At 50.7% G+C, this 22773-nt stretch overlaps 1 protein-coding gene across 7 annotated transcripts in view; it reads left to right on the plus strand.

Annotated features, from left to right (window-relative positions):
* ZHX2 (zinc fingers and homeoboxes 2) overlaps positions 1–22773 on the plus strand; it is a 153070-nt gene that overhangs the window by 51756 nt on the left and 78541 nt on the right. For 2 of the 7 annotated variants that reach the window (XM_023648314.2, XM_023648315.2), the window contains exon 2: positions 18797–18867. The gene's annotated coding sequence lies outside the window, so the exon portion shown is untranslated. Of the gene's footprint in view, positions 1–18121; positions 18580–18796; positions 18878–22773 lie in introns of those variants that run through there. The other 5 variants (XM_023648317.2, XM_023648318.2, XM_070221351.1 and 2 more) reach the window with 4 other exon arrangements.

The raw sequence follows: 22773 nt of genomic DNA on the forward strand, positions 1-22773 counted from the left end.
AATTACACCCTTTCTCACTGATTATGGGGAAACCTATGGGGCATTATCTAACTTCACAGTTTAGAACATAAGACGTGAAGGAGCAAGACTTAAAGTTGAAAAGATGCTATGCCCAAACTGCCTTGCATTTTTGGGGCTTGGTGGCCTTGTACTAGCCTAAGACCCCATTCCCTATTTTCCACATTCTCCTCCCACAAATATACACATTCCTGGTCCCCGTGCCCCCAAACACACATAGGGCGGCACCAAAGAACATGGACTATTAAAACCGACAGAGGGGGGCTGGACCCGTGGCCGAGTGGTTGGGTTCGCGCGCTCCGCTGCAGGCGGCCCAGTGTTTCGTTGGTTCGGGTCCTGGGCATGGACATGGCACTGCTCATCGGACCACGCTGAGGCAGCGTCCCACGTGCCACAACTAGGGGAACCCACAACGAAGAATGCGCAGCTATGTACCGGGGGGCTTTGGGGAGAAAAAGGAAGGGATAAAATCTTTAAAAAAAAAAAAAAAAAAACCGACAGAGGATCGGAACTCTATTTCTCACCAGCTGTGTGATCTTGGGCATGTTACTTAACCGCTCTGAGCTTCAGCTTCCTCATCTGGACAATAGTAATACCTCTTTATACTGTTGTGAAGATTGACAAAGGTAAAGCATAAAAAGTGCTTAATACAGGGACTGGCACCAAGGAGGAGCTTAAAAAACGTTATCTGCTGCTATTGAAAGTGTTGGAGAGATGTTGATGATCACCTCCTTGTTCTATCATTTTCATAAGGGAACTAACTGATTTTGCATTCAAATGAGATCTCACTATGGCTGCATAGTTCAAACTCTGATTTTCTACCCAGGGAAGAACAAATATGGTCCAGGTTTTCAGCACACCATAGCTGGGCTCTTATCTTTGGAATCCTGAGATTCTGTCTTGGTAGTTTTCAATACTACCTGTGTGTGTAAATATCCTTATATCTTAAAAGGATATAAAATTGCAAACAAAACATACAGATACAGTGGAACTGGAAACCAGGAAAACACAAAAGCCCAATTATAAATGGGGTAGAGGTGATGTTATGTTGCCCTTTCTAGTCTACAAAGCACTTTGAAACATTCCCGGCTCCTGGGGGCCTCACCACCCCCAGGAAGGTAGCTATAATTCTGCCCATTCCACAGGCCAGGAAATGGAGTTGCATTTGGCAGGTGGCACAGCCAGGACTCCAGTGGGAGAGAGGCTGATGCTGGGTGGGAAAGACAGGCAGCCACACCACGCTGGGCCTGGTAGGACGCGGTAAAGGAATTTGGGTTGTTCCAAGTGCAGGGGGAAGCCTTCTAAGGTTTAAGCAGGACAGAGTTGCAATCTCGTCTGTGTTTTTTGGAAGATTCCTGAGTAGAAGAGGAAAAAGCAAAAGTGGAACCAAGGAGGCCACCTGGGAGGTGGCTGTGGAAGTTTAGGCAGGAGATGACACAGTGCTCAAAGATGGGTTTGAAGATGTGTCGGTCACCAGATGGCCTTCCGGTGGATTGGCTGGGAATGTTGGTGGAGAGGGGAGAACCAAGGGTGGCTCCCAGCTTCCCAGTGGGTTGCTGGGTGGTTGATGGTGGGCAGGTCTGCCGAGGAGCAGGTTTTGGAGCGGGGAGGGAGGATCAGGAGATTTATTTGCATTTATTTTTAGAAGAAGGATATAATTCTCCAAACGCTCTGCCTTCTGATGGCAAAGAGCAGGTCGTATTCCCTTGCTCCTGGGCGTTGAATAAATGCTTTCAGTGAGCTGGGTGAGCTCTGGCCCGTGGGGAGGCAGCCTGTCTGTAAAAGAATGCCGCTGCTGGCAAGGCCCTGTGTTCTGCTGCTGCCAGGGGAACCAGGGAGCCATTAATGACCCTTCCCAGAACGTTGGGCCCGGTACAAGAAACAAACAAAAACCCCCGATGTCCTACCTTCTAATGTTTCAGCCTTTGGGTAACTTTTTCTCTTGCCAATCTCCACGGGATCTTTCCTCCACTAACATTTGAAAGTGATTCTTTTTTTTTTTTAATGTTGTACACAGGCCTTAAATAACCTTTAGCCTGTGGTAGCTTCTGAATAGATGAAACTTAGTAAAATTATAATAACATCAACAACAATAATAAGCTTTTGTAGAGTGCCATTTAATTCAAAGACCTCTTTTTATATACCTTATTTGATCTTAGCCTCAAGAAATCTCTGAGGTAAGATAAGTGGCAAGTTTAGTTCTGCTTGAGAGGCCAAGGAATGTAGTAGCCAAGAGCGTGTAGAATTCTGATAACAATAGCATTATTCGATTAAAAGAGGTGAGGTACTCAGAACAGGACTGAGCACAGGAATGCTAGCTGTGGTTTTTATGATTAGTTTCTAGATGGGGAAACTGAGGCACAGTGAGGCTGTGATGTGTACACCCAGTAGTAGAGTCAACTCCAGGTTGGGTACACTCTGCAGTGTTCCTGGACGCCACTCTCAAAAGGAATCGATGTTCCAAAGGCATGTTTGGTTGGCCAGGAAGGCTGCTGCCAGGGCTGGGTCCCTGAGAAATTCTCCTTTCCCCATTCGAGCTTCCCCGCCTCTCCCTCACGGGTCTGCCTTCCACCTGAGGTGGGTGGAGCGCAGCATCCGGGATGGCTGTGACCTGTCCTCTCTCCCCTGCCCCCACCTCAGGAGCCCTGCCCTCTGCCCCTCAGCATCTGGTGGCCCCATTCTTTGAAGTAGGGTTCAGGCCCGCCTCCACCACCTTCTCCCCTGACCCCCACCCTCATGGCATCCTTCTCCTGTGGGTTTCTGCAGCAGAGCCACCCTGGACCCCACGGACAGGCACATGACCTCCTCGGTCCCAGGCAACTCCTCATGTGTGAGTCTCGGCTTCACTGTCGGGTAGACGGGGACAGAGGCTTTGTCTTATGCCTTGTGCCGAGCCCAGAACAGACACCATGACATTATACAACTAACTTCTAAAGAATACGAATCACTTCCAGACCCCATCTCTGCAGATGGCTGGGGTGCTTATCCCAGTGGTCCCCTGGGGAGCTCACCCTTTATTCCGAAGGTGGCACCATGGCTCAGAACATCTGAAAACATCTCCCCCGTGCCACAGTCTCATCCTTGGCACTGGCAAATCTCTGTCCTTTGAAGGTGGTTCCACCTGTCACATCTGTGGAACCAGGAGTGTGACTTCCCTCGGAGATGCAGTTGTGGGAAGACAGGTGGTCAGAATAAGGGGCAATTATACCATAATGTGCCCAGTGCAACTCTGCCTTATAACCTGACTCTGAAGACAGCTCTGAAGGACGCCTTCCAAACGTGTCTTCCACAGGGCCCGCGTCACTGAGATAGATGTGAAAGGTCTGTCTTGGGGACCTCGTTGAAACAATGGCTTGCTTTTGGCTGGGTCACTTCTGTGCGTTTATAATTTGCCCTCAAGACGTATTTTAAGGAAGAAGGAGTGAATGTCTGAGGACAGCCTCATTACCTCATAGCCCAAGTGTGTTTCTGAGAGACAAAGTGTGTGTCATCATATTTGTATATGTGAGTGCCTGTAAGAGATGGGGGTGGGGGGGGCTGTTGAACGAGCCCAGGCCCCCAGAGGCCGGCCGGCCCCCCGAGAGACAATCCAGCTTTAGATGCAGCCACAATGCTCCCTCCTTTGCCCCTTGCCTTCCCTCAACGGTCCCCAAATTTGTTTCGGCCGAATGGCTCCCTCCACTGACCTGAATTTAATTATTTTATTCTTCGTAAATAGAACACCTCCCACTGTCCCCTGATTCCCACCCCCACCCCCAAAATTGACTGCCCTCTCCTCATTAAACGTTCTAAGCACACCGTTTCGTGTGGGGAGAGGCGTGGGCTCGCTTCACAGGCCCGTTTGTTCGCAGGTCCCACTGTCCATCTCTGTTAAAATGATGAAGATTTGACAAGGCGGGGGGCGGGAACAGGATGTTTTCTCCGGATTCCCAATATTTGTTTTTGTGCAGTAAAATATTTTCCTGGGCATCAAAGGGAGAGGAAATGGACAATCTGTGTTTCTTCAGAGACCAATTTTAGCCGGCTGGAGGAGGTTCAGGAGCGGCCCGCACTCCCTGCCCCCAGCGCTGCTCCCTCCCCGGTCCCCATGGCCAGGGTGCGATGGGAGCCAAGAGCTTTTCAGCGTGGGGATCACAAAACGAGGAGGTGGTCTTGAAATCCAGACCGTGCGCAGTTCCTGAGTGATTGTTCTGAATCCTGAGGTGCCACTGAAATCTGTTTACCGAGGCCACTTCCCCACCAGGGTCTCTTTGTGGCCATTTGCCTGTGGACCCAGCAGCTGTAAACTGAAATCACCAGATTGCATGGAATTGCCAGCAAAGCCGTGGATCCGTGTAGTGGCTGCCAAGAAGCATTGGATTGGATGGACAAGGGCCTGTCTGGGCTTTTCAAAGTGGAGAGGTGAGGGTTGAGAATGGGGAAGGAGTCCAGCATACCAGCTAGAGACTGTCATTCACCAGCTCTGTTCCTTGGTGTGGCCTTGTGGCTTTGATCTCCATTTCCTCCTTGGAGACCCAGGGTGAACTTACCTACCTACCGAGTGAGCAGCTCTGGAGACAGACATTCCTAGCTCTGCTCCTTGCTTGCTGTGTGACTTGGGCCAATTACTTCACTTCTCTGTGCCCGGTTTTCCTTGTCGTATTTATTAGTTTCTTGTGGTTGCTCTACAAATGACCACAAACTCGCTGGCTTAAAATAACAGAAATCTAATCTCTCACAGTTCTAGAGGCCGGAAGTCCAAAACCAAGTGTCAGCGGGGGCCCTGCTCCCTCTGGAGGCCCCTTCCTTGCTTCTTCCAGCTTCTAGAGGCTGTTGGCATTCCTTGGGGCTGCATCACTCCAGTCTCTGCCTCCATCTTCACGTCGCCTTCTCCTCTGTGTGTTTCTTCTCTAGGTGTCTTTTATGAGGACACTTGACATTGGAGTTAGGGCCCATCGGGATAATCCAGGATAATCTCAAGATCCTGGACTTAATTACACCTGCAAAGACTCTTTGAAAATAAGGTCATGTTCACAGGTTCTGGGGACTAGGACATGGACGTATCATTTGGGGAGGGGGCGGTCCATAATTCAACCCACCACGCTCATCTATCACGTCAAGATGATAATGGTGCCCACCACATCTTGGAGATTATATGAGTTCGTATGTCTCAAGTCCTTCGAGCAGTGCCTGGCACACAGCACACACACAGCGTTGGCTCTTGTCATAATCCTTGCTGAGCCATCGTTTCATCATCATCATCATCATCATCATCATCATCATCATCATCTTTGTCATCATCATCATCGTAACTTTCCTGAAGAAGCTTCCCAAACTTGACACATCCAAAATTAATGCTTGACTCCGAATCTTCAACATCTCAGTAAATAGTTACCTCTGTTTACCCCGTCCTTGAAATAACCCTGGTTTCTTTTTATCTCACACGCCATTCTATCTATAAGTCCTGTCTGTTCGGCCTTCAAAATATATCCCCAATCTGCGCGCTGCTTTCCAGGACCACCATGTCACACACCTCCAGGGGGCGCCCCTCCCATTGTGGTGGATGCGAATAGCGCTTCCGGAGTTATATACACAGCCTGTGCTACAGCAGCCACTTGGGTGGTGCTCTTTGCCACCTCTGCCACCATCCTCCACTTCCTGCTGCCATCATCACTCACGTGGGTCCCGGATCCTTGCATTGGCTGTCGGCCGTCCTCTCAGCTTCATCACTCACCCGCTGCCCCCTCCTCCACTTCACGCACACACCCCATGACTGTACTCCCCTCACAGCTACTTTTTTAATAAAACATAGGTCAGATTCTGTCACTCCTCCGCCCGAAGCCCTCTGCTGGTTCCCCCGTCTCTCTCAGAGCAAAAGCCAAAGTCTGACAGTAACCCATAGGCCCCCCATGGTCACCTTCCCCTCTGCCACCTGGCCTGTGGCTCAGCCTCGAGCTCGGCACACACCCCCACTTGCATCTGGACTTGTCATCTTCTCAGTCAGGAATGCTGTTTCCCAGCTATCTTTGTGGTTTTCTCCCTTGTTCCATTCAGGTTCAGCACCCCTATAAATCTCCATCCTGTTTTCTCTTCAAAGCACATATTGCGACTTGACGTGGGATGTTTATTTGCTTGTCAGATTGTCTGCTTTCCCCATCACTCTCGGCTCCATGAAGGGAGGGACTTTGTTTTCATGGCTGCTGCTGAATCCCCAGCACCTGGAATGTGTTCGGCACTTGAGCAGCCTTTCCTGGACGAGGGAATTCTTGTGGGTCACGCTTTGGCTTCGTATGCATCACCTCACATCTCCCATCAACCAGTGAGGTCCGTGTTGTTACATCTTCATTGGTCGGGGGCGCCAAGAGAGTAAATAAATGTCACTGGGCAACCTAAACGGTGAGCGGGAGCAGCAGGATTGAACCGACTAGTCTTACTCCAGAACACACTTTCTGAGTCACCATCTGTCACGAGGCAGAAATGAGAGACTGTGGGTGAGAGACCTTTGGAAATGGGAATGCGCTGCACGAAAGTACCTGAACGACAGTAGCCGTGCCCGTGACATCTAAGCAGATTGCTCCAAGTTGATCTGGGTCTCCCTCCTGTTTAATTTTTAAAATTGAGAACTATTTTTGCTGCCTCCCTGGATGATGCAATGTGAGGTGGTAAGAAAGGTGCTTATGAAGCATCCTTGCTCTATTCAGTTACTGTCAGATTTTGGTGGCCCAGAATGTTCCAGAAATGGGGCGTGGAAGCTGCATGAATGTGTCCTTTATTCAAAAACAGGTCAGTCACTTCTGCCTTTAGTAAACTTGGCGTATCAGTTAGAATCAAATATTTCAGTGTGGGGCTGTGCAAAGAGCACTAGAGGGGTCAAAAGACGCATTCCCAACTCTGCCGCTAAATACCCCGTGGACTTAATAAGAGTAACTCTTATTCTCTGAGTCCTCCAGGTGCTGGCATATTCCAAGTACTTTATACTTATTAACTCATTTAATTCCTAAACCACTGTTGGGAATAAGTATTCTTATTAACTCCAGTTCATCTGAGTTATAGACACACAGAGATGTTAAGTAACTTGGCCAAAGTCACACAGCTACTAACCAGCAGAGCCAGGACGTGAACTCAGGCCTTCTGTCTCCCGAGGACAAGTTTTAACCAATTCTCTTTTGTGACTCTCAGCTTCATCTGTAAATTGTGGGGAAGGCATCCAGTCATATTTTCCAGCTTGAAAAATCTGTGCTTTTGAGGCTGAGAATCTGGTAGCAGTTTTGAGTCATTAGTGTGAATGCAAAAAGTGTGGGAGTCTGGGATTGTCCGGAAGCAGGACTGAGCTGAGCATGTCACAAGGAAAGGTCCAAGATACAGCTTCCTTTCTATCGACTTCTTGCTGGCTTCTTGCTGTCCTGCCATTTGCTACTTTTCTTGCCATGACAGTTTATCGAAATAAGAGCCCACAGGTGCATCTCTGCCCCCGGATATCTTTCCCCCTCTGTGTGGGAAAAGGAAAATGAAACCCTTATGGTTGCCTGGTGTTTCTTCACTCCAAAGCTCCCTCACTTCTCTTTTCTCATTTAATTCACACAGAAACCTTGTGTGGACAGGAAGGGGGAGTCCCATTTTACAGACGAGGAAACAGAGGTTGAGAAAGCTGGTCTTCAGGTCACAGCTACCTCCTCCTACCTCCTACGAGCATTTCCTGGTCCCTCCTCAGGGTTTTTCTTACTTTGCTGTAATAATCTTAGCACACACCGCCTTCGATTGCTCCCACACTGTTGCCACCCTTAGATGAGTAAGAAATGCCCATTGTAAGGATAGCTGTCCTTCATGGAGTGCCTGTATGTGCCTGGAACTGTGGTGTCGTGACTTTTCACGTTGTATTTCCTTCTAATCCCTACCATGCCCCTTTCAGATATGTAGCGTTATGGTGCCCATTTTACAGATGAAGGGCCTGAGGCCACACAGCCCCAAGCTGACGCTTGCCTACAGTCACATAGCTCTAGGAAGTGGTAAACTCAGCATCCACATGCATTAACACAGATCGCCTGGTTAGAGGACTCCTAGTCGTGACTCCTGGATGGGACAATGTCCAAACTCCTTGGTGTGGTGTTCAGGCCCCCGTGCCCCCTGCATCTGCCCCTCCAGCACATGTACTAGCTCCACCAACCGCTACCTACTGCTCAGGCCGGGCCTTTTCTGTGGACCTCGCCCCCGTGCTCCCCTCCTTGGAATGCACATCCCCACCCCACTTCTAACTGGTGACTTTCCATCCATCCTTCGTGGACCAGGCCAGAGCCACCTCTCCATGCAGCCTTCTCTGACTCCCCATCTCCCACGCCCTTCTCCTCGCCCCAGTGTCACTCTGCCCCGCTCTTCATGAGAGCATGGCTCACACGGTGTCACTGGCACCTAACACAGCCTGTGGATCCGAGGGACGTAGGACAGCAGGGAACGGTGTGGCTTGTGGAAGGACCAGAGAATGTGTGCCCCCTCCAAGGGCATTCTGATTTCTCATATTTTAAAACACCATGCCAGCCCAGCAAGACAACTTTGTGGCCAGTATTTGAACCATGAGCCACCAGTTGGAGACTCCTAGGAGCTCCTCAGGATTCTTGTGCTTCTCTACATTGTCAGTGCTTAAATGAGGGAGGGAGGGAAGAATTTACCTTCCTAGTCTTGGCAAATTTAGCTTCCATAAAACACAGTGTATCAGTCTTCTCAGGCCGCCATAACAAAATACCATGGAATGGGCGGCTTACACAAGAGGAATTTAGTTTCTCACAGTTCTGGAGGCTGGAAGTCCAAGATCAAGGTTCCAGCCCATTCTGTTTCTGGTGAGGATTCTCTTCCTCGCTTGCATGTGACCAGCGTCTTGCTGTGTCTTCACACGGCCCTTCCTCAGTGCATGCACACACACAGAGAAAGTTCTCTGGCATCTCTTCTTATAAGGACGCTAATCCTGTGGGGCAGGGCCCCAGCATTATGACCTCATTTAACCTTAACTGCTCCCATAGAGGTCTCCTCTCTGAATACAGCCACACTGGGGGTGAGGGCTTCACCATGTGCATTTCCAGTGGAGGCACATTCAGTCTGTAATATGTGGCATTCCAGATCATTCAGTCCACAAGTATTTCCTGTGTCCTCACTATGGGGCTTCCAGAAACATTGAAGGCAAGCAGCAGAGTCCACTGGTCAAAAGCGAGGGCTTTCCTATCAGCCAAATTCAAATCTGACACCTGACTCCTCCTCTTACTCACCAAGTGACCTTAGACAACCTGCTCAACTTCTCTGAGCCTCCGATTTCTCACTGTGAAATGGGGACGGTGACACCAACCGCACCGGGATTGTGTGAGGATTAGGTGAGACGAATGCATATCCACGGTGCCTGGCAGCTCTCGTCGCTGCAGCTGGGGAACATTTATTGAGCACCTACTCTGTGTTGGGCACTCCACTGGGTGCTGGGAATCCGGTGGTGATCAGGGTGGAGCGGATCCCTTGTTCTCATTCTTACTGGAAGAGCCAGATCATAAACAAGTAAATATGTGATCGGATAACAAACAAGTCAATAATTCAAGAATGGGACAAGGGCTATAAGGAAATAAAACAGGTAGTAAAATAAGGGCAGCAGGGGAGGAGGCCTCCCCGGGGGAGGTGACTTTGACAGGAAGCTGACAGCCACACAAAGACTCAGGGCAGAGTATTCCGGGTGGGGGAACAGCAAGCATGAAGGCCTGAGGGTAGGCACACTCAGCATCTGAGGGAGCTGTTAATGTTTGTTGTGACTGTTGTGGTTGTCATTGCCTGTGGCCCTTGTGGGGACGCATGACCTCTGCCCAGCCCTCCGGGGTGTAGTGGCCAGGAAACTGGGCTTTCAGAGGAGAGCAGCTCCCTGAGGACATGAGTGGTCGGGAAGGCCCGTTGGAGCAGGGACCAGGTCAGAGGAGGATGTGTGGGGAGGGAGGCGAGCATTCCAGGGGCAATTTGGTTGAAGAGTCTGGTATCTGGGGGACCCTGGAAGACTATCCAGGCCCAGGCCAGTTCTGAGAGAAATGCCAGGCCGGGAGACCCGAGGTGCCATTCAAATGACCTCAGCATCAGCTGACAAGGGCGGCGGCAGCCTCCGCTGTCACGGCAGGCTAGCCAGGTTGTCAGTTCGAGAGAATGTGCTCTCCACTCACGATGTAAGGCCCTGGGCGGAAATCCAGCGGTGTGAGTCACAACCAGATGTCCATCTTGTCAGGGAAAACCATGGCCACGGAGAACTGGTCATGGTTTCCTGGAAACTTCCGGAGCCGAGGGCGAGCAGGATCCCTGAGGATAGGAGGCAGCCACAGCTGAGAGAGCGGGGCATGCTGGGAGGGCTGGGTGCCGGTGGGCAGCCCGGGGCTCCACTCTCAGGCTCTCTGGTTTCGCCTTCCCGGACCCCTCGGGACGTCACAGCCTGATGCCAGTGGGCTTGCAGAGGCATGTTTGGGTCCTCTGTGTCCCCTTCCAAGCGTGCCTGGAGCTTGCTGGCCTTCTCACAGAGGTCGGCATGCCCCTTGAGGAGCGGGTGTTGGGAGAACAGCTAGAGTGGGAGATGGGACTCCTGCTTCCCCATCCTGCAAACTTGGGTTCGAATCCAAGGTCTCCCAAGGCTGCAGCTTCCCTGGCCCTTGTTCTCTCATCTACAAATCTATGGGATGAATTGGGAGCTCTCCAAGGTTCCGCCTCGCTGGAACATGCAGGCACTTCCTTCATTTTCCTTCTTACAGATAGGAGAAACGGAGGCCCATGAGCCAAGGGGCTTGCTCAGAGCAACCTCACTGGAGATGTTCCCACTGAGGGAATCAGAACCAGAACCGAATCAGAACCAGGATGGGAACTCCCAGGGCCATTGGCTTCCTGTGTGTACTCAGTGTATTAAGCAGGCAGGACCTCCTTTAGGCACCTCCAGTCTGAATCCTACCCATCCTTCAATCCAGCTTAAATGGTACTTCTACCAGGGAGCTCTTCCTGATCACCCGGCCGGAGTCATCCCCTGACCCAGCCTTCCTCATCCATGCCACTTTATAATCCTGCCATTGGCATTTTCACTTACTTTTATTGTAAGCGTTTGTGCCTATATCATAGCTCCTCTGTACAGTTCCAAACTCACGGAAGACCGTAACCAAATTGCCCCATTCTGCCCATGCCTACCGCCAGCCTCCCCTTTGACGTCTGGTGCAATGTTTGTATTCTGAGTGTTGGAGGGCAATTTGTAGAATAAATGGAGTTTTCTTTTCTCTATGCAAAAGGATTCTGTCCTTTCCGAATGAATGGTCGGGTGTGTAAGAGCATCTGTTCCAGAGCTACACATGGTTGAATCTTAGCTCCACCCTCTGCACACTGTGGGACCTTGGGCAAGTTACTAACACTTCTGTGCCTCAGTTTCCTCCCTTGTAAAATGAGGATTGTCATTCCTACCTAACAGCGTGGCTGTGAAGATTAACGAGTCATGCATCTGGAATGCTTGATACAATGCCCAGCATCGACTCGAGTCAATAAGTTGTTAAATTCCAGTGATCCCGTATGCAAATTTTTATTTGATTTTTTTTTTTTAAATATATTACACTGCCTTATAGAATTCGAGTTTGGCCTTAGGCAGTTGCCAAATCCTTCCAATCCTTGCATTCATTGAACCTGCATCAGGTATCCACTGCCCATTACAGAGCCTCCCCAGCTACACTGGCTCAGAGCAGGGAGCGGGAGGGGAGCGATGGGCCCCGTTGCTGGCGTAACTGCTCGCCAGCTTGGGGCCAGCAGCCACATTAAGCGCTCTTACTCAACTCATGTGACTGGACAAATTTGGAATGTGTGAGGGAGAGAGAGTTTTTCCAGCTATGAGTCAGTACATTTATGCTCTCACACACACACATAAAAGAATTTAAAAAGAAAAAGAGTTTAGCGAGAATCATTTATGAGTGCAAAGTGGAAATCTGTGGAAATTTTATTTTGACCCTGAAGGCAAGTAATAGTTAAGACGTTTAATAAAGGGTTCAAACAGGATGCAGTGGAGAGAAAACACAGCTAGCTGCCGTTTCCTTCTGTATTCTCAGCTGCTATGTTGCCCACAGGAGGGTCCAGCTTCTGTGGGTTTATTAAGCACCTCCTGGATACCCAGCTTTGTGCTAAATGTAGTAGGGAAATAAGAGATGTGTGAAAGAAGAGAAGCAGAGCTGGCATTTATTAAGCACTATTTTATGCCAGATAATTGTGGGGAACGGGTGGGGCATATGTCCCAAGTTCAAGTGGCAGGGTGGGGAAAATGGAACAATTGTATTCAGACACACTTGGGTACAAACCCCAGCACCCTACTTTCATAATATTATCTAATGCCCATCATCTCCCATCTTGTGGATGACAAATCTAAAGCACAGAGAAGATAAAATATTCTGTCGATGGACACAAAACTCTCAAAAGGTAGAAAATATATTCTAAACTGGGTCAGTCTCCCTATGGTAAAGAAATGAGAGTTAAATTAATGTACCTAGGAGCTGAGGTTCCCACCCAAGAGAGAGTCAGACACACTCGTCCCCAGACATGGTGTCTGCATATCCTAACCAGGTCCAACTTTCTCACAGACGAGTCCCTTCCACCACCTTCTGCCACTTGCTTTTGAGTCCTGCCCTTTCGGGATTATGGAGAACTGCGTCTCCTCCAGGTTGATCCTCTCTTTGCGATTGTTGTTTATTTTAAGGAAAGAAACCACTGCCAGCCCAGAGGGCTTGTGTTTCCAGCTCACTCACATCTCTTTTGCAAGGGCTCATTTTCATAGATTCCTGATCTCCAGGGAGCTGTGTCTTTCCCTCGAAACATGAGCTGTAATCAAAGGTGCATTCATCCCCACACATCTGCCAGCAGCCGCGCGGAGCCAGGGTTCCCCAAGGCCTGACAGGAGGAGGCTCCAGCCAGGTGCCTGGGGAGGATTTTTCCTACACAAATCAGATTGCCCTGTGGTTGCCCTTTGTAAAGGTGACAGACTCCCAGGACGGTGCTTCTGAGATTGCTGGGGCAATGGGAGGGGGCCCAGGGGCCAACGGGATTCTACGTCCATTCAGCAAATACTTCTGAGGGCCCCCATGTGCCAGGATCTGCAGACCCTAAGACTGTAACTCTTTCGTGAGTTCTCATCACTTGCAACTTCTTGAAAGTCCCTAGAAGATCTGGCCCTCACTGTTTCTCTGGCCTGCTCAGCTATGGCTACTTCCTGTGTCTGGTGTCTACCGTGCTCCTTCCCGCCACAGCCCCACGCACACCTTCTCCAGCTTTCTCAACTCTTCCTTCCGCTCTTTGCCTGGTTCGCTGCTGCTTGCCTTTCAGGTCTCCCCCACATCTGCTGTATCCTCCTGTGCCTCTCCGGGCCATCTTGCCGCCATTGATCTGCTTCAATTAGCACAACAATGTCATTGAAGTCTTAGTCTCCAACCCAACTGCCAGGGCAGGGCTCACCTTGTCTCCCTAGCGCACGGCCGGTAGTCAGCGCCCCATAAAGAGTTGTTGGAAGAATGAAGAGACAGCAGTGAGCAAAACAGACACTGCTCTGCCCATCGCTGGGCACATCCTCCTGGAGTGTCGATTGTGCTTGACAATTTTGAGGGGGAAACGTTTGGAAACAAATACAGATCAATTCTAGAGCAGAATTCAGTGATCTCGTTCATGACATTGAGCTGCGCCCACACGCCTGGGGGAGGTTGTGAACTCAGCCTTGTCTGTACTCTTGAGGGGTCTTAGTGGAAGAGTAGGTTGGGGTTGGTGGGAAAGGTGGCCCCATTTACTGGCAACTCCAGTCATGGAGTCAAGTTTAAGAGGCAGTGTGGGAAAAAATGGAAAGACTGTATTCAATCAGGCTTGAATTCAAACCTCAGGGCTGGACATTCTGCTCTTGTGACTCTAGGCAATATGTTGGATCACTGTAAGATTCAGGGTTGCCCTCTGTGAAATGGGTATGTGAATTCCTGCTCCTCAGAGATACTGTGGGAAAGAGACTTAAGACGTGAGGACTCAGCCCATTGCCTGGCAGAGCGAGCGCTCAGGAAGTGGTGGCCATTCCGTTAGTCGTTCGCCAGTGATGCTCCTTGAGTTAAAGCCTGCTGTTGCTGACCAAGGTGGGACATCTTCTGGAGCAAAGACAGGCAACTTCAGACTGCACTTCCTCTTCCGGCTTGCAGAGTGATGGCTGCACAGAAGTGGCTCGTAACTTTCCATCTTCTTTGAACTTGGCCTTCCTCTTGTGTCCGTCTGGAGTGGCCCCAGCCGAGCCCATCACCCCTTCCCCTGTATTCCACGGTTTCCTCGGCCTCTTCTCAATATGAGGCTATCACCTCAGGACATAATGACCTGTTTACTAGACCCAGAGTTTCTTACTCGTCTGCCAAAAGTTTGCTGAATGAAAAGTGGAACGGAATAAACTATGTTGGAGGACATACCCTAAGGGGGGCTGTTTGCAGGTGTCTCCAATCTGATGGGCGTAAATTAGGCCAAAGGGACTCTGAGGGGACCTGTAGGGAAAATCCACTGGGGAGATTTCTCCTTATTGGGATTTTGCTCCATATGACCAGAATTTTCTGGCAAAGGGAGTCCTGAGCCAGGAAGACTGGATATGTGTGTGCATTTTGAGCTTGAAGGACGCTCTAAGTCCCTTTCATTCATTTATAATGCTCCTAGTGAGAGCTGCCATTTTCTTTTCTTTTTTTTGAGTTCTGGTAAATTTATTCAGTTGTGTAATCATCACAATATTCCAGTTTCGGAACACTTCCACCATCCCCCCAAATTTCCCTTGTGTCCAGTTGCAGTCTATCCTTGTTCTTACCCCTAACCCCAAGCAAATACTGATCTTTCTGTCTCTATAGTTTTGTCTTTTCTAGAAATTTCATATAAACGTAATCATACAAGATGGAGTCTTTTTTTGTCCAATTTCTTTCACTTATCGCAGTGTTTCTGAGGTTCATCCATGTTGTACGGATCTCTCCAGCCTGACCGGCCAAAACTCAAACAGCTCCCAACCGTGTGTGAGCACTGGGGTTTGTTCTCTGAGAGGACTGCCATTTTCCATGTGTGGGGCCTGTGTTGGGACCACGGCTTGGATCCCCCGTGCAGCCCAAGGTGGCAGGTTCTGTCTAGAGCCCCACTAAGCGGACGAGGAAACCGAGGTCCCCAGGAGGCAAGTGATGGGAGTGAGGGCAGAGAACAAGAGTGGGAGAGAACCAGGACCAGGCCTCCTGTCCCCAAGGCCTGGACTCTTTCCCCCACACTGGTTAGGATCAAGTCTCTAACAGGTGATGGTGCAGTGCTGGGTTCGAGGATAAACGAGGAAATCAGAACCGATTCCATGAGACTCCCCAGCTCCGAGAACAATTCAACTGTGCAACCCCACCCAAGTCACTCTACTTCTCTGTGCCCAAGAAGAAGCACCTAGTCAGTTAAGAAAAATAATAAGTATTATCAATAATAGTAGTAGCTAACATACCTGTTTACATGATTCTAAGCACTTCCTATGTGTTACCTCCCTCAGTCCTGCGGGGTAAGTCAGGGTTAGTTAGGGGAAGAGCGAGGACAGAGCAGTGAAGACAGTGGAGCCATACGGCTGCACGGAGCACAGTGGCTTCAAGAAGCTGAGAAGGAAGTCGGCGAGCCCAGAACATGGCAGGGCGGGGTGAGGTGGGGAGAGATGCGCAGGGGCCAGACCTCGGAGGCCCTGCGCTAAGGAGTGTGGCTTTCATCCTGAGATCAAGGAGGCGTCTGTTACCCGCTGCCACCTGCGCCACCTCCGTATACATTGTCCTTTCTCACATTCGGTCTATTATCTGTCTTTCTCCTTTTTTGTACCATGAATTTCCTAAGGGTAAGAACTGGGTCTTATTTATTTTTGCCTGTCTGGTGCCTAGCACAGAATCAAGTGTATATGGGCACTCAATAAATGATTGTTAATTGAATATTTCATATGTTCAGTACTCAGCAATACTAAAGGGTTTAATATTTAATAACTATCCATATTATACATTTATTATATATAGATATCAGTATCTATAATATAACTTCCATTATGCAGGCATTTCTGCTATAAAATGACAAATGCATTCCTAGGAAACCTTGCATTCTGAAAAATCCAAAAATCACTGGGGCACAGTTGGGCCGCAGCAGAGCGCTCACAATTCACGCAACTCTGAAACAAAGCACAGTCCTCGTGATGATGCTGGCACCGTTCAAAGGGCAGGCTAAATGCTGAAATGAAAAAACAAAAAAATGACTTTAGGACCTGAGTAACCTTAGGGCTATATTTTCAAAACCAAAACAGGGACTTGGATGGAAGGGGCGAGAGCAGGGTTGAAGCTGTTGGGTTATAGAGGCAGAAGAAGACAGATCGCTCTATCAGAAGTTCCAGGCGGAAGAGCACTTGCAGACTTTGCCAGAATGTCGCAGGGATGGACGGGCTGGCCCACGGCCTTTGCACAAGTGTCAGGGAGAAGTGAGCCACAAGAGGATCTAAGACTGAGCAGGTGGGCACGCCGAGCCGAGAGGTGGAGCGAGTGGGCATCCGGACAGTGAGGAGCCCTCCGGGGCTTCCCACACTCAGCCGTGTCAGGGTGCTTTGCTACCATCACTTGGTGGTGAAACATTAATGTGCTGGGAACACCTGCCTATGAACCAGTGCGACCCCCACATTTTATTGCCATTGTTCCCCTATGTACATTATCTGCACTGATCTGCCTCATAGAAGCAGTGCATGAGAATGAACAATATATAACACATGACTAACACAAACCAAGAACGCCAGCCGGCCAGTTTACATCGAGAAAGGTACCCGTCATGCCCCCTATGGGGGTTGTAACCCATCTTCCTCTTGGTCCACGAGTCGATTCAGGAAACCCATTCTGTGAGCAGAGTGTAGAGCAAGACCATACGCAGTTGGGTGACACAGCGAGAGCATCATAAACCTGTGATGTGATCTCTTTCCCCATCAGGAGCAGCTGAGCTCTTACCTCTGGACTGGAATCAGAGGACCTCAATCCCAGCCTGCCTGAAAGCTGGGTGACCTCAGGAAAGCCACTTAACTTCTCTGTGCCTCAGTTTCCTCAATTGCAAAAGCACTAGTGATACTTTCCAAGTTCTTTTAAGGAGGAGATTAGCTAGTGGATGGAAAGCTCTTTCTAACTATAAGGGATTTACAGAGTGTCGTCATTCCTGCAAGTCATTGCCTGGAATACTCAGGTTAGCTTGCCTCCCGTCTCCCACAGGATGGTTAGTTCTAAGGGCAGTGGGCAGGACAGCAAACCTCCCTGGAATCAAAATAAATTAATCTCTGGGATTAAATACAGAAGCTTGAATTCCCCTGCAGGAAGAAGGCCCAGAACTTCTAGACAGGGACACTGTGCCGGCCTTTGATAAAAGTGCGGAGGAGGGGAACCCCGCCTTCGTTGTCCAACGCCTCCCTCTCTGAGCGCTCTCCAGTCCCGCCTGGGACCCTCCCTCTCCGGGGCCTGGGGCCTCTCCAGCCCTTCCCTCCTCCGCTCCCACCAAGCAGGGCCTGCCTGCCCCTTCAGCCTCTCATTTTGCTTCCCAAAATAGTGTGCAGTCGAAGGGCACACCAGCCTGGGAATCACAGGCATGTGGGTGTGGATCCACTGCACCACTTACCAGTTCTAAAACCATAAGTGCCAAGTGGGGGCTTCTTGAGCCTATTTCCCCACCTGGAGAATGAGCTTCGACTTCCGGGCTGACTTATAAATGCGCACGTTGCAGATTTTGGTGTGCCCAGGCATCACCTGAGGAGCTTGTTCGGCTTCCAGAAGGCTGGGTGGGGCCCAAGAATCAGCCTTTCCAACCAGCTCCCAGGTGATGCAAGTTCCCCTTGGAGTAGCAAGGAAATGGACCAAGTGTCGAGGGCCCGGGGCCTGGTAAGCAGTCAGCAGAAACTATTGCCATCAAGATGATTTTTCCCCTACTCAGAGGCTTCTCCTCTGAGAACAGGGATAGACGAATAGAGAAACGTCCGCTGGCCTCTGAATTCTTAGGGAAACAAGAAAAAACAAGTTTTGCTTGAAAGTCGGGCTGGGCGTGGGGCGTGAGGAGCAGAGCGGCCTCCACGCGGCTCAGCACGCTGCTACACACACACACACACACACACACACACACACACGCACACACGTGCGCTGCAGGTGGGCCTCTGCCGGCTGCAGAAACCTCTGGAGCTCAGGCCTCGACTTGCCATGCTGGGAACGCGTCCTCGGAGCCGGGGCACACGCCTTGTTCCTCCGGCTACAGCTCTCCTGAAGAATTTTCAGAGCATCCAGGGCTCGCTTGGCAGGAGTCTCCCAGGATATAAATACGCATTTGGGGCTTTTGTTTTCCAAACTGCAGTATCTTTTTGACTTGAGGGCTGTGCATGGGGCTGTCCCCCTCGCCTCATCAAAATGGAACCAGAGGCGGCCCGCCACTGCTAGGAACAGACTGCAAAGACTCCAGGAGACCCAGAGTGAGGCTCAAGAGGCCTCCCCCACCATCAGCTCTTGCTTTTAGTTTCGCTCTTCTCACAGGCCTGCTTCTCAAGCTGCTGACTCACCCAGGGTGAGGGTCTTTTGTTTTTCCTTTCGGAATCGCCACAAAGCCCAGAGATTTTGAGGTTGGTTTAATGAGCAGCTCAGCTCGGTCCTGGACCATCTCCTTTTCCTTTCTCCTCCCCATCTCCAGCCCGGTCTCCCAGTGCCTCAGTCCTGCCAGAAAAGGGAGTTGGACACCCACTTGCTCTGCCTGGCTTTTAATATTGGGTTTCTCTTCTTTGTAGGTCTCGACGCACTGGCTGCTCTCGGAATCAAAGTGTAGAAAGATTCCCAGGATGTAAGCAATACGGGATTGGTGAGTGACGGTGTGTTTGATGGAGGTTGGGGTCTTGGTCTTAAAGGAGACCAGTGGGAGGGGCAGGGGGAGCTGGGTTTTGCAGCTCTGAAGCTGTTCCCTCCAGATGCACCCGGAGACGCCACAGTGCAGGCAATCAAGGGGTGAGTCCATTGGAATTCACTGGGTCCCTGCCAGTCCCTCCCCAGAAGCAACCTGAGCTGGCAGGTGGCTGGACCATCCTCTCTCTGATCAGATGAGGGCAGCTCAGACTCCCCATCCAGCGGGCATGTGCTTGGCATCGTTTTCAGGGGACCTCTAACCAGGGTTAGGGACACGCTCTGAGAACAGAGAGGGAACTACTTGGCTCACACTAGTTTGTAAACCACAGCCCTGAGGAGACATGTCTAAAGAGAGGCAAGAAAGCCACCGTTGCACATTGAAAGGACTGTCGCTGACGAGAGGAAGGGGGGCAGCCATTGACTCAGCCTAAGGACAAATTCCTAACTAAAGAGGTACGCAAAGGTGAAATAGGCGTCCATTAGAAGTAGTGAGTTTCCTGTCACTGGCAGAATTCAAGAGCAGGTTGGAGAAACGTTGAAGTGGGGAGTGGTTTTGACTGGGGCAGTGCTTTATGGTCTGTTCTGTGATGACCCAGAACCCCCGAGGGGCTGTAGGTAAAGGAGAGGCTGAGAGGGACTGAGGGGAGCGTGGCACTCACGCACACACTATCAGCACGGCCTGTGTTCTGTGTCAGGGTTCTGCTGTTAAACTGTTTAGAAGCTTCTGGATGAGGTGACCCTCAAGTCTCTAAGACCTGTGGACCATTGGCCAGCTGTACCTGAGCTAACGCCAGACAGCCTCACCTATCACAGGTGTGACCCCAAACACCTGCTGTATGTGAGGGGGTGGGCAACTCTCCAAACACCAGAGGCTCTGGAGAGCTCCCCCACCAGGATCACCCGAAGAGTTACCAGCTTGTCACGCTGGCCATCGAGGGATCTGGCCCAGGATCCGGACCACACAGACTAGGAGAAAAGGGATGGGAACGCTGTGACAGGACTCCCAGACCCCTGGCTGTGGGAGGACAGTGAGCATGACTTCCCCAAGGGAGTCAGGGCCCTTGGATGGGGCAGGCCCACAAACTCGAGTGACCAAGACCTGGTTCACTGAGCGTGAGAAGAATGGCACCCAGACCTGGCTGGGGCAGTTGTGCAGAAGGGACACCACTGCAAATGGGAGGGTCTGAATGACAAGTGCCGGCTTCCTCTGTGCTCTGCGACTAGGTCTGCTTGCCCTGGGCCTGGGCGGGTGGCAGCAGGGATATTTACAAGGGCCCCTGAGGGCCGGCGCCATGGGAGGCCAGAGAGGGTCTTTAAGAAACTGACAACCTGGATGAGAAGCGAGTTTGACAGTCCTGGGCATAGGCTGGATGTTCAGCCGAGTCTGGAGCGCGGTGTGGGGGCGGGGAAGGAGGCAGAGGGGAGGACTGACTGGTGCGTTTGAGCCCTGACTTGGTGCTTCCTTGGCAAGTCTTCAGGCACGAGTTAGGTTTGAGGATGGGACTATGTCCTCGATTCACCGCACCTGACACAAAGTAGGTGCTCAGTAAGTGACTGTCGAATGACTGAAAGGGAAAGCAGCCTGGGAAGGTGATGTCTGTGGTTAAGAGCAGACTGCCCGGGTTCAAATCCTGCCTCTCCCGCTAGCTGCAGGGCCTTGGGCACGATGCCACCCTCTCTCTGCTTCCATCTCCCTGTCTGTAACACGGATATAGTGACACTATGTACCGCACAGCGTGGCTGCAAGGATTCAATGAATTAATTCGTGTCAAGCTGCTTGGCCCTGTGCCAGCACATAGTAAGTAGTCAGTAAATATTAGCCCTTATTCTTGTTCTAGATGTGGGACATGGCCCCAGGTGAAGAGCAGGAAATAGCAGTGTGGGTCAGAGGACAGAGCACTAGGCTGGGAATCAGAAGCCCAGACTTAGCTGTGGGGAGAGGCTGGAGGAAGCAGTGCCTCCCACTAACACTGTCTAAAACAGAGATGCTGGTGGTCAAGGGTGGCTCCCTTTTTCCTGCTCTCCCTCTCATGGTCCGTGGTGGTCCTGGCACTGGTAGAAAGGCAGGGGCTGCGCAGACATTTATTACCAGCTGGGGTGCCTCATGGAGAGTGGTTTGACTTCTCAGGACCTCCTTTCCCCCAGTGAATGAAAAGCCAGTGAGGGCCTCCCTCCCTGGCAGAAGCGGTCTTGAAAACTGAAAAGCCTGGTATGAGAGAAAGATCCTGTCGGTACAGAGGGAAAATCACATAGGGCTCGAGCGTGGCCAGCACAGTCTCCAGCCTCACGGTCCATGTCGGTTCCCCATCCCTTCCCCGGTGAGGGCTGGCTCCCTCCTCGGCCAGAAGTCAGATTCTCAGAACGATGCCTCACTTTGCAAAAGCCACCACCCCAGGACTTGGAGCATATTTCAGATAAAAATTGCATTTGCCTGAAACATTGGTCAGGGTCACTTCTCTTGCGTTAGTAGGAGACCTGAGTCCATAGAAGGACCTTGCTCTGGCCTACCTTCTCCTCCTCTGCTCCTCACAGCGTGACCCCCGCTGGACAGTAAGATTGACATATAAGCCAGAATCGTTGATGGCATAAGCACAGCCCCTGTGCTTATGGGGTCTTAAAAAATATCACTCATACCAGTCTCCTTTGCCCAAGGAACCCCCTAACATCTACCAAGTCACCCCACTTTTACTTCTGCCTTTTGTGGGAAGGGGACGGGTGTGAGGTGACATTTCCTGGGGCAGCTTTGAAGGCAAAGCAGTCAGAGGAAAGAGGTCACAATTCCTGGCCCCGTCAGTCATGCAGGATCCCTCAGGTTCTGTTCCACCTCTATTCAGATGAGACGACTGGGCAAGGTCAGGGGTGGCAAATAAATTTCTTCTGCCAATTGGCCATGGCTGCCAGAAGCACTGTCTTGAGAAGGGTTCTGAGGCCTGTGCAGGAAAGAGTATGCTACAATGGATTAGTGATGTCTGCTGAGAGGGCAAGAAGGAGGACTGTAGCACATGTGCCACTTTTTGGCATCCCTGGACGAGGCAATTTCGAAAGCCCCTTTCTGCTCTCATACTTTGTGGGTTGGTTTATTTGTTTTTGCTGAGGAAGATTGGCCCTGAGCTAACATCTGTGCCAGTCTTCCTCCACTTTATTTGTGGGTCACTGCCACAGCAAGGGTGACGGAGGGGTGTCGGTCCACACCAGGGATCCAAACCCATGAACACCAGCCGCTGAAGCAGGGCACACTGAACTTAATCACTACACCATGGGGCCGGTCCCTCACACTTTGTGGTTTTTGCATCAGCAGCCTTGTTTCACATCAACAAGGCAAAGCACAGCAAAACCTCATTAATCTGGGCTACTTGAGGACCAAACCAAGTGAGAAGTCGTAATCTGAGGAGGCCTCCAGCATGCCGATGAGCTTTATTACCTTTCAGCGCACGAAGTCAGCTCAGCCCGGCCAGCTGACTGGGGTAATGCAGGGCCACACAGATCTGTGCTCAGCAGCTCTGACCACATGGCTGAGTGCGCCTGACCTGTACTTCTAGGGTACTGACTCTGTATTTCTGCTGAGGATGGATACCACCGAAACTCCAACAAAAGCAGGGCATTTTTTGAAGTAGAAAATTATTCAATGGGCAGCTTTGCTTCTATTTCATATTGCTAGGGAATTTGAATTAAAGAGACTTGGCTGTGCTAGCTGAGAATAAGCTGTTTTCACAGAGTTATGGGCAGAAGATGAGACAAAATAGTCCAGAACTAGATTTCCCCTGAGTTCCCAATCTGTAAAATGGGGAAATAATACCCCTTCCAGGCTCTTCGGGAGAGTAAATGGGATAAGATGTGGAAGAGACCTAGCAGGCGGTCTTGCTCC

The sequence above is a fragment of the Equus caballus genome, chromosome 9 (assembly GCF_041296265.1).
Source record: "Equus caballus isolate H_3958 breed thoroughbred chromosome 9, TB-T2T, whole genome shotgun sequence".
Classification (NCBI taxonomy): domain Eukaryota; kingdom Metazoa; phylum Chordata; class Mammalia; order Perissodactyla; family Equidae; genus Equus; species Equus caballus.